The following is an 11,436-nucleotide window of genomic DNA, read 5'->3' as shown; positions in this document are numbered from 1 at the left end:
ACTTATCCTCAGTGAAACTGCTGCCCTTCGCCAACAGAGAAGCATTCTTCTGGTTCCAGTGCGCTGAAGGTTAGTTTCGCATCAAGGGCGTGACTTGCTCAAGCAGCGTTCGACGACGAAGCAGACTATTCCCTTGCAGTGATCCCCGAAGACACGCTTCTTGAAATCTCGGATTGGCTTTCCGACCAAGGGGATACCTCAATAGGGTATAAAGCCCTCAAAAATTACCTCCTGGAGAAATATTTGCCATCACTAGCCACCTGTATAGCCAAGCTTTTTCTGGTCTCTCAATAGTCGTTGGGGGACCAAAAGATTTGCTCGGCCTCAGGGAAATGACCCATATCGCTTGATTACAATCTGCCACTGCCACAGACGGCTCTCCTCAGAAAGTGAACCTAGTTTGTGTCCTTTGCGTACGATGCCTACCTAATGACCAAAGTCGATGCCCTTATGGACAGCCACTTCACTACTTTAAAGACCTCCATCAATGACCACAATCCTGAAGAAGAGGCCAACTACTCAACACCGACAGGGACCGACTTGAATGTGATACAAGGCAGAAGCCCGCCTTGTGCATAACGGTTCAGCGACAAAACTGCCCACCACTCACATATTCTGCCCCATGCTCATGCCTTGATAAGCGACCTCTCCTGTCACTTACTAATGCCCATCAGCTGCAGTTCTACTACTACTATTATTATTATTATTATAATTATTATTATTATTATTATTATTATTATTATTACTTGCTAAGCTACAACCCTAATTGGAAAAGCAGAATGCTATAAGCCCAGGGGCCCCAACAGGGAAAATAGCCCAGTAAGGAAAGGAAAGAAGGAAAAAGAAAATAATTTCAAGAACAGCAACAACACTAAAATAAATACTTCCTATATAAACTATGAAAACTTTAACAAATTATGACAAAACGAAATTAGATAGAGAAGTGTGCTCGAGGGTACCCTCAAGCAAGAGAACTCTAACCCAAGACAGTGGAAGACCATGGTACAGAGGCTTTGGCACTATCCAAGACTAGAGAACAATGGTTTGATTTCGGAGTGTCCTTCTCCTAGAAGAGCTGCTTACCATAGCTAAAGAGTCTCTTCTACCCTTACCAAGAGGAAAGTAGCCACTGAACAATTACAGTACAGTAGTTAACCCCTTGGGTGAAGAAGAATTGTTTGGTAATCTCAGTGGTGACAGGTGTATGAGGACAGAAGAAAATCTGTAAAGAATAGTCGAGACTATTCGGTGTATGTGTAGGTAAAAGGAAAGTGCATCGTAACCAGAGAGAAGGATCCAATGTAGGACTGTCTGGCTAGTCAAAGGACCCCATAACTCTCTAGCGGTAGTATCTCAACGGGTGGCTAGTGCCCTGGCCAACCGACTCCGGATTCGGGGCTGCTGGTAAGAAATGTGTGGTAGGTTGTGAGTTCCCAAAAAACATGTATGTAGGCTATCGCTTATGGTGATGGCCTTCCCTTTCACTAATCTTTTCTTTTTACGTGATGCAGGTACGGGTGTGCGGTTCTTTTTTTTTTTTTTTTTTTTTTTTTTTTTTTTTTTTTTTTTTTTTTTTTTGTAGACACAGGTAGCTGTCAATCCCTTTTACCAAATTCACTGTCGTCCAGGATATGGCGTAGTTATTCCAAGCCTCCCGACTTCTGCCTCTTACCTACCAATGGATCTGAGATCCCTACCCACGGATACGAGACACTCACACTATCGTTTGGAAGTGCAAAATACCATTGGAAATTCCTCGGTGCAGATGTGAAATTGACATTATTCTGTCCGGATTTCTTCGAACATTTCCACCTCCTGGTTTATGTGGGGCATCGAAAATTAGTCAACGCTGACTCGTACTCATTGATACCTCTTCAACCCGGCCCCTCCGTCCTTACACTCCACATCAGCTTACCCACAGATACATAAAGTTACCTCTTCACGTCGTATCCAGAAGTCATCCATCCTGAACTTTGCCAAACCTACATGGCTCTCACCAAGCACGGTATTTATCAATATATCAAGACAACAGCCACCCCCACCCCCTGTGTTATTATTATTATTATTATTATTATTATTATTATTATTATTATTATTATTATTATTATTATTATTATTATTACTTGTTAAGCTACAACCCTAATTAGAAAAGCAGAATGCTATAAGCCCGAGGGCTCCAAGAGGGAAAATAGCATAGTGAGGAATGAAAATAAGGAAACTGCAAGAGAAGTAATTAACAATTGAAATAAGATATTTTAACATCAGTACCAATTTTAGAAAAACTTTAAAAAAAAAGAGGAAAAGAAATAATATAGATAAGTGTGCCCGAGTGTATCATCAAGCAAGAGAACTCTACCCCAAGACAGTGAAAGACATTGGTACAGAGGCTATGGCACTACCCAAGACTAGAGGACAATGGTTTGATTTTGGAGTGGCCTTCTCCTAGAAGACCTGCTTACCATAGCTAAAGATTCTCGTCTACCTTTACCAAGAGGAAATTAGCCATTGATCAATTACATTGCCATAATTAAACCCTTGAGATGGGAAGAATTGTTTGGTAATTTCAGTCTTGTCAGGTGTAAGATGCCAGAGTATAATATGTAACGAATAGGCCAGACTATTCTGTGTATGTGTACACAAAAGAAAAATGAGCCGTAACTAGAAAGAAGGATTTTATGTATTACTGTCTGGCCAGTCAGAGTACCCAATGACTCTCTAGCTCTAGTATCTCAACGGGTGGCTGGTGGCCTGGCTCCGGGTCGTAAGGCAGAACAAACGTTCACCAAAATGGAAGATATGGGCCTTTGCCAATAGGTCTCAAGCTCATGGTCATCTCCCTGACCCTGAGCCTTTGTGGGGATTACAGTCACCTGAACATGTAGACAAAACCGTATCAAAAACATTGCCGACATTACCTACTACTTGCACAAAGTGAAGGTTTTCTCCACGCTTGACCTCTTGAAGGGTTATTATCAGGTGCCCCTGAACCCAGAAGACATCTGAAAAGACCGCCACCACCACCCCCTTCGATACCTACACCTTCAATTACTCCTGTTTTAGCTTTCGTAATGTTGGGGCCAATTTTCAATGACTCATGGATGGCATCTTAGGGGACCTCCCTTCCTGCGTATGTTGCATTTCTTGAAATTAATTTTTATCTTTTTGTAGATCTATACAAAATTTTACATCTCGCCATTCTGCGGTTGCTTGACTTGAACTTTTTTTTATACTGTTACATCTTTGACTAAATTAATTTTTCACTGAGAGTAAAATCTATTTATTTTTTAGTTTTTACGTTTGGGCTTTTCCGTGCTCATTTACTTTGTATTCCAGAAGGCTCAAATCACTTGCAGATCTTCCCTCACACAGCTTCTATAACGTTGACAACGCCTCTAGAAGACAAAATCACTGGTTACAATTTTTTTTTATAAAAAAAAGAAAATAAAAATCAGGATTTTGAGTGGTTTTTCTTCAAATTCTAAAAGCATATGTCTTCAATCATTCTTTGTGACTATTGCAATCTTTTTTTACCTACTTTGGCATTGAAATCTCCCAAAACAAATGTAAATTTTGTTTCCTCAAATATTAGTTTGCCCGTTTTATTTCTTCTTCCAAAGGGTCTTGATATTTTCCGGGATTATTAATTCTAATTAGTAACAGAATGTAACAGCTACTTCTTACAGAAAGTGGTTATAGAGTTTTACATTTGAGGCTCAGAGAGAGAGAGAGAGAGAGAGAGAGAGAGAGAGAGAGAGAGAGAGAGAGAGAGAGAGAGAGAGAGAGAGAGAGTGAGAATCTGAAAAGAAACACAGACAACATTTATTCATTCATTGTTATTTCAGTTTATCAATTCAAAAGTAAAATTGGATACCACTAGAATCTATAAAATACTTAGGTTTTTTGCTGATGTTAAAACTAGTTGTAGTTAGATAGTGAAATTATGGCACATTTTGAAAAGTGGGCTTTATACAGTCTTCGTAGCCAGGTAGAAGTTGATTCACAGTGATATTTTCTAATATATATGGTTTGATGCAATTTTCGTGCCTTAATCTTCTGGGAGAGTGATATGCATTGCAAAATAAACAAAAATGTTTTATATTTATTCTGTCTTTTAACAACTTCCTGTTATATGACTTGGTTTGTTTGCCATAAGACGTACATTTTTACTTCCTAATCTGCTCATGATATCTTACATCTTTTATTTCCAACTTGTCCAGCTGCATTTCTGACAAATATAATTTAAATCTGATATAGGCGAATGAATAAAATCTAAATATACCGCATTTGTTCTGAATTATTTTTATTTACAAAGTGCAAAGAGTTGGGAGGGAATGTGAACGCCGCTGAAATTTTCATAAGTCCTAACTCATAAATTGTTGGTATAACTCTCAACTATGCCACATGATTTTTATTGAATTTTTCTCCCTTGTGATATTTGTTGCTGGTATTTTTCAATTTTATTTCCTGTTTGATAAGAGCGATATGAACAATAGGGGATGTTTTTTTAAAGCCTGTAATGTAGAAGACTTTGCATATTTGTTTAGGTTTATGTTCATTCTGTACTTTAAATAGACAACTATTATTCCCCTAGGAGCTTTTCTTTGCGGTGTAATATTAATTTATTTAAATATTTATTTATCTATTCATTTGTGTGTGTGTGTGTTACAGAAATCATCGAATTTGCTAAAAAAAAAAAAAAACAGCATTCAAATCAATGAATGGCTAAGGTAACTCAATTTAGAAAGTATCGTACATAAAGTAATGTAATTCAGCTTGAATTTATATATATGACTTTATTTTCGCAGAGACTCAGTCAAACAGTTATTCATATTTAAAATGTAATCAATAAGACCATTCATAAAAACTGTCATTTTTAAGGGTAACCAAACACCGTCTTTATAATTCTTCCTAAGGAAGTTATGGAAGAATTTGATTTATCCACATAACTCATCATCCACTGAAAACTGAGTCACAATCCACCTCATCCAATTGGAAATTCCTGAAATACTTTGCTAGAGTTGGTGTTTTTTTCGTGAATATGTCTAATAAATTTGAAAGAATTGACCTTATATACTAGATCCTTCAGAAAAGGCTATTCAAGAATCAACCTCATTTACTTAATCTTCTACAAAGACTTTATCAGAATTGAGCTCCGCTTGATTCTTCCTTGAAGAAGTAGGAAAAATTAACCTTATCTATTCCATTCTTATTAAATGACTGAGAATTAACCTCATCCATTTGGTTTTTATCAAATGACCAAGAAGGGACTTTTCCAATTTCATTCAGCTTCATAGACTAAAAATAACCTTAAGGCTAAGAACTAACCTAATCTACTAAAAATTAACCTTATTCATATCATCCTTCTTACAAGACTAAGAATAAACACACCAATTTCAGTCTTCTTAAAAGACTAAAAATTAACCTTATTCATATCATCCTTCTTACAAGACTAAGAATAAACACACCAATTTCAGTCTTCTTAAAAGACTAAAAATTAACCTCATCCATTTGAGTCTTCTCAATAAACTAAGAGTTGATCTCATTCGTTTTGTTCTTATTGATACACTAAAAGTTCAACTTAATAGATTTCATTTTTAATAGAACAACAATTCAATACTTCTATTTAATTTTTCTTGAAAGACCAAGACTTAACCTCATCCATGTAATTCTTTTTAAAGACTTTCAAAATTGGTCTTACATGTGAAGCTCTCTATTGGATTTGTTGCATATCTACCTCATCCAATTGATTCTTCCTAAAAGACCTGGTAAGAATTAATCATCCACATGAATCATCCGAAGAACTGCTTCAGAATCATCCTCTATCACACAAGTTTTTTTTTCACACATTAATCTTACAGATTAATTTAATAAACTCACCAAGACTGACATATCTCCTCTGGTGCTGGTATTACCCTTTGCCAAATGAGAGACAGATCATGCTATAATGATGACAAGTTAGGTGCTTTAACCTTGTTAGTTTTAATGAGGCAATCTCGCAAAGTAAAATAGCTTTTTATCATAAGGACATCTAGCCATTTTGCTAGTTTATTTTCATATGAAGCAAATTAGAAACCTCATTTTGATAGCTTATCGCCAAAATGTCAACATATCTAAATAAAGATAAAAATTCAAAATATGGCAGAAATCACAGTAAAGAAAAAATATATAAACGTATTGGGGGATTTTTATTTATCGACTTGTATATATCTATTCATATATAGGTATAAAAAAAAACTAAATTTTAATGGTGGTATCCCTGAGTGCCGTACGCCTTTGATACGTGAACAGCATTCACGTCCAACCAGGCAACTACTCCAGCTGTACTTTTCGCAGCCGGAAAGACTGTCTGCAATTTGTTCTTTAAATCGGTAAGTTGATGCATTTATACCTGTATGGTGATTTCGAATGTGCTGCATAGGTTGCACTCAGTCTTTGTTTCTTTAAAATTCTTAATTACTCACGGAAAATTGGTATGCCGACAATAGAAACTGAGTACTTCCCTTGCTGACGAAGTATTGCACCACAGTATGTCAGTGGGTGATAGCCTATCAGTGTTCATAATTGAGGCTTCTAAAATCACATGGTATCCCCCACCATATTTAAAGAGAGATGGGCAAGGGAAGAGGAAAAGCAGGAGAGGGGCCAGGAAAGGAGGAGGGGACACTTTTCATGCCCTCTCCTCCTACATTTTCCTCTTTCCCCTTGCCACCCTTTCCTTGCTCCTCTCCCCCCTTCCCGTCTTTCCACCCCCCTTCTCCTCTTCCTCCTTTTTTACCCCTCCCCTCCTTTCTTCCTCCTTCTTCCCCCCGCCCCCTCCTCTTCGATATTTCCTTGCAACCTCCCCTTCCTCTCCTCCTCTTTGCTACTCCCCCTCCTTTCTTATTTACCTCTTGATAGTTTGTGTTGTTTATATTGTTACGTCATTTACTGTGTTATTTTATTTGTATGTTCTTGTGAAGTTGGCGCGTCTGCAGCGCTGGTCACTTGGTTGAAAGGGTCGTTGCTTTGGCGGTTGTTTAGAGATTTGGAGGATTTTATGTCGCTGTTTTTTGAGGTTGTTGTTTTGGCGGTTGTTTAGAGATTTGGAGGATATTATGTCGCTGGTTTTTGAGGATGTTGTTATGGTGGTTGTTTAGAGATTTGAAGGATTTCATGTCGCTGGTTTTTGAGGTTGTTTTTATGGTGGTTTTTTAGAGATTTGGAGGATTTTGTGTCGCTTGTTTTTGAGGTTGTTTTTTTGGCGGTTGTTTGGAGATTTGGAGGATCTTATGTCGCCTATTTATGAGGTTGTTGGTTTGGCTGTTGTTTAGAGATTTGGAGGATTTTATGTCGCTGGTTTTTGAGGCTGTTGTTATGGTGGTTGTAAGGAGATTTGGAGGATTTAATGTCGCTGGTTTTTAGTGATTGTTGTTTTGGTGGTTGTTTAGAGATTTGTAGGATTTTATGTCGCCAGTTTTGAGATTTTTTTTTGTGATTGTTTAAATATTTGGAGGATTTTATGTCGCTTGTTTTTGAGGTTGTTGTTTTGGCAGTTGCTAAGAGATTTGGAAGATTTTATGTCGCTGGTTTTTGAGGTTGTTGTTTTGGCGGTTGTTTAAAGATTTGGAGGATATTATGTCGCTAGTTTTTGAGGTTGTTGTTTTGGCGGTTGTTTAGTGATTTGGAGGATTTTATGTCGCTGGTTTTGAAGTTGTTGTTTTGGCGGTTGTTTAGAGATTGGGGGTTTTTATGTTGATGGTTTTTGAGGTTGTTGTTTTGGTGGTTGTTTAGAGATTGGGAGGATTTCATGTCGTTGGTTTTTGAGGTTGTTGTTTTGTCGGTTGTTTAGAGATTTGGAGAATTTTATGTCGCTGGTTTCTGAGGTAGTTGTTTTGGCTATTGTTTAGAGATTTGGAGGATTTTATGTCGCTAGTTGTTGAGGTTGTTGTTTTGGTGGTTGGTCAGATATTTTTAGGATTTTATGTCACTGGTTTTTTGAGGTTGTTGTATCCCTGGTTTTTGAGGTTGTTGTTTTGGCTCCTGTTTACAGATTTGGAGAATTTTATGTCTTTGGTTTTTAAGGTTGTTGTTTTGGCGAGATTTTGAGTGCTGTATATCATTGAATTTTTAGTCTTCTGCTTTGTCTTATTTACTGCGATTTGCAAATATATTACACATCTTTTCCTGTTACTCCTTCCTTGACCCCTCCCCTCCTCTTTACAGCTCCTCGTTGTTCCTTGCCCTTTCACTTCCTATACTAATTTACCTACCCTCTTTCTTTATTCCTTCTTGTCATCTTTCCTTGTCTCCGTCCTCCCTCTTTCCTATTCTCTTAACTATCCTCTTTCCTTGTCCCCCTCCTCTTCTCTTTCATTGGCCACCTTCCTTTCTTTTCTCCTGGACTCCTTCCCCTCCTCCTTCTTGGCGAGCTGCCATCAAAACAAAAGACAGAAATCGGTTGCAACCTGAACATGATTTGAGGGTAGGATATTCTAAGACTGAACCACGAATAGAGAAACTTAACAGCATGATCCAGGTCCAAGGCTCCCATTAAAATCCGTTTACCATTTAACAGAAAACATTTATACTTTTTGTTTGTTTTTGTGGAAAGTGAAAAAATAATATTTCAGAATTCGGGTTTTTGATTAATATGAAGCCTTAAAATTTATAATGCTACATTAAAATTTAATGATGTTAATTTTGTCTTTTCCAATCTTATAGTACCTCTCTTATAGAAGGATATCTACTGTCCTTTATTTTTACAGCCAAAACTAGTAATATATAATAATAAATATACAACTAAACTAGTGGGGTCGCGGTCATGGCTTGAGGTGCATGATTGGGGTCACCTGAAAAAAAGATTCGGAACCACTGGCTTATTTCCATATAAAGCAAATTTTTAACCTTATTTTGCTAGCTTATTTTCATATGAAGCAAAATGTGAATCTCATTTTGCTACCTTATTTTCATATGAAGCAAAATGTGAACCTCATTTTTCTAGCTTATTTTCATATGAAGCAAAATGTGAACCTCATTTTGCTTGCTTACTTTCATATGAAGAAAAATGTGAACCTCATTTTGCTACCTTATTTTCATATGAAGCAAAATGTGAACTTCATTTTCGTAGTTTATATTCATATGAAGCAAAATGTGAACTTCTACAGTCAAGAGTCAATTGGAAGTAGAAACATTCATTGATGTTTAACTGATGATAGTCTTAATCACTAAATGGACCAAGAAATTGGTTGCTAGAAAATCATATGTTAGGAAGTGATGAGTTAAATATTTTGCTCGTCGATTCTCTCTAGTTTTTACTATGCTTTTCCTAAGAAGATGGTAAAATAGGTTATTTCAAATTGTTCTCGTCAAGACTTACTCTGATGATTGAAAGATTCCCATTTATCATCCGATCATAATTCTGAATATATATATATATATATATATATATATATATATATATATATATATATATATATATATATATATATATATATATATATATATATATTTATATATATATATATATATATATATGTGTGTGTGTGTGTGTGTATGTGTGTGTATATATATATATATATATATATATATATATATATATATATATATATATATATATATATATGTGTGTGTGTATATATATACATATATATATATATATATATATATATATATATATATATATATATATATATATATATATATATATATATATTCATATACTATATATATATATATATATATATATATATATATATATATATATATATATATATATATTAATCGTTAAAGAATGATCTCAGCTTTTCTCAGCCACCAGTTTCCCTCCATATTACAGGGAAAATATTTTCCCTTGTCAGTGAAGTATTCCGAATCTTCTTCAAATGTTGTAGCGAAAGAAAGTCCACCAAATGAGCCGTGAATGATATCCTAAAACATAATCGTTTAACAAAAACAGAAGAGAATGATGAAAATCGGAAGAAACTTGTAATTTGTAGTCTACTAAATGCCAGTGTTTTATTTTATATTCTTTTAAGTATTAAGATGTTTATTTCAGCTGAAAAGACGAATGGATATTTAATTATTAGTGAGGGAAATAATATAACTGATCTTCCTGTGATTAATATATTTGAAATTTGCAATCGTTCGTGGATGGCTTGTACTGTAATACAATATTTGCGATATTTGCTGTGGACGTTTTATTTCAAAATAGAATTATATATTGCTCCAGGGAAATGTAACATAATCTTTGGGCAATATTTTAAAACCGATACTGTGACGCATGTTTATATTTGATTTGATTTCATATTTTATTACGCTTTTATTACTTCCGCCAACGAAGTTATTTTTTCACCACTGTTTTTCTGTGAGTGTTTTTTTTTTTTTCGTGAACAGCTTCCTGGCTACGATTTTAATCGTAGAGTAATGAAATTTGCAGCGAATAACTATTATGTAAAAAGATGGAAATATTTGCATTTGAGATGGTCAAGATCAAAGATCAATGTTACGGTCAAGCAAACTATTCAATTCACATAAACAGCTATAATTTTGGACATCATTGTTACAGACTTCAAACTTTCTTCATAATTAAGTTTATGAAAATTCCCGCCAATCAATACATGTTTAAGTCAAAGATCAAGGATGAGATCAAGCGAAAGGTCAAATTCCGGTCATCAACCATACGGCTACCATTTTATTCGTAAAGTAATAAAGTTTGCAGGGATTTTATACTGTTATGTAAATAGCTGCAAAATAATAAATTTTTGAGGGTCAAAGGTCAAGGTCACAGATGATCAAAACATCCATATTACCTGATCAGTAATAAGTTTGGATATCCTTGTCACAGACACTTCAAACTTGGTTCATATTTCAGTGCATGAAAATTCACGCCAACGAAAATTAAGCTTCTATGGCGGAGGTCTGCACTCTATTGAGTACCCCTCTAGTTTCTTTTGTGTGTTTTTCTTTATTTATTTTTTTGAGAAGGAATAAAAAAAAAAGAGTAATCCTTTTCGAGTTCAATGTTTGCAAGGAAATGATTAATGGACTTTCAATGACAGCTGACTACTAACTCGTCATTTAGATAGACATTTGATGAAGCTATCTGGAAACAAAGAGGACCATAGAAAGTTCCATATGCAGAAGGAGAATGGCATCAAGGGCTGGCCAAGTTGGTGTAGCCTCGATTTCGAAACTTCCTATCAGTGCCTGTTTGGTTATAAAGCGTAATGACCTCTCCAAGTCTGGGGTGTTATCTGTAGAATAGTTCAACTCTACCACGAAGATTGGACAGAGAAAAATCCTTTCTAGATATGGGAACAATACAAGAATTGATGTCTTCTACCAATTTGTAGTAGCTACTCAGATGAGGGGAATGTAATGCACTTTGTCATCTCATACAAGTGGTCATCTTAACAAGGTGAATCGAGAAATCATTATAAGACAAGTGATTATTAAATT

The sequence above is a fragment of the Palaemon carinicauda genome, chromosome 12 (genome assembly GCF_036898095.1).
Source record: "Palaemon carinicauda isolate YSFRI2023 chromosome 12, ASM3689809v2, whole genome shotgun sequence".
NCBI lineage: Eukaryota > Metazoa > Arthropoda > Malacostraca > Decapoda > Palaemonidae > Palaemon > Palaemon carinicauda.
This window is presented reverse-complemented; position numbering follows the sequence as displayed.